We start from the raw sequence: 787 nt of genomic DNA, 5'->3' as shown, positions 1-787 counted from the left end.
AAAGGCAACCCTATTTTACTACTTACAACAGTAGGATTCTGCCAACCACTCGTTGTTAAATACTACTTCCTCACGAAAATGATTGGTCTATTTAGTTTTTGTAGGTAGAGATAATGATTGGGTATACTAACACATCAAAGTATTATTTGTCAGAAATATCAATTTCGTCGAAAGGACCACCTCCTACAGCTTCAAGAGCAGTTACAAAAGACTTGTCGTGCATGCTAGTACTTCTGGAAGCTTGCCTTCACGCCGCAACTTCTGCTTTTCTTTGTGCGGTAGAATGTATTCGTTTCTACCTTTGGTATGTAAAATGCACAACATGACACTCCGACAGAAAAAAAACATCATTTAGAGTAGTGTGCGGCATGACATCGAAAGCTGACACGGCTACAGTTATCAAAGCGTTAACATAATAAAGTGGGGGCGTATGGAAGGATGGTCTGGATCGACGAGAAAAAACCGAGATCGAGCACATTTAGGTCTGGTGAATTGGGTGGCTGGCAGAACAGACGAATGTTTCATCCATCGGCAGTCCCAGCTACCACGATGTCGGGGCCGTGCGGGGAGGCGTGGGAGTTTGGCGTTATTTTGCTGAATCAGAATGGGCTTGTCTCGGTCTCGTGCGGACTGCTATTTTTGATTGTAGGTATAACCCCCTTCAGCAAAAGATTCCTTGAGGACGTCTCGGTCGATAGACCCAGTTTTTTTTCGTGAGGACTGTCCCTGCTGGGCGGTTAGCGATGCTTCCTTGATTCCTCGGCGAGGCCAGATCCACAGCTTGCCA

Source organism: Phytophthora parasitica (genome assembly GCF_000247585.1).
Source record: "Phytophthora parasitica INRA-310 unplaced genomic scaffold supercont2.8, whole genome shotgun sequence".
Taxonomy (NCBI): Eukaryota; Oomycota; class Peronosporomycetes; order Peronosporales; family Peronosporaceae; genus Phytophthora; species Phytophthora nicotianae.
The sequence above is the reverse complement of the archived record's forward strand: the minus strand, read 5'-3'. Positions refer to the sequence as shown.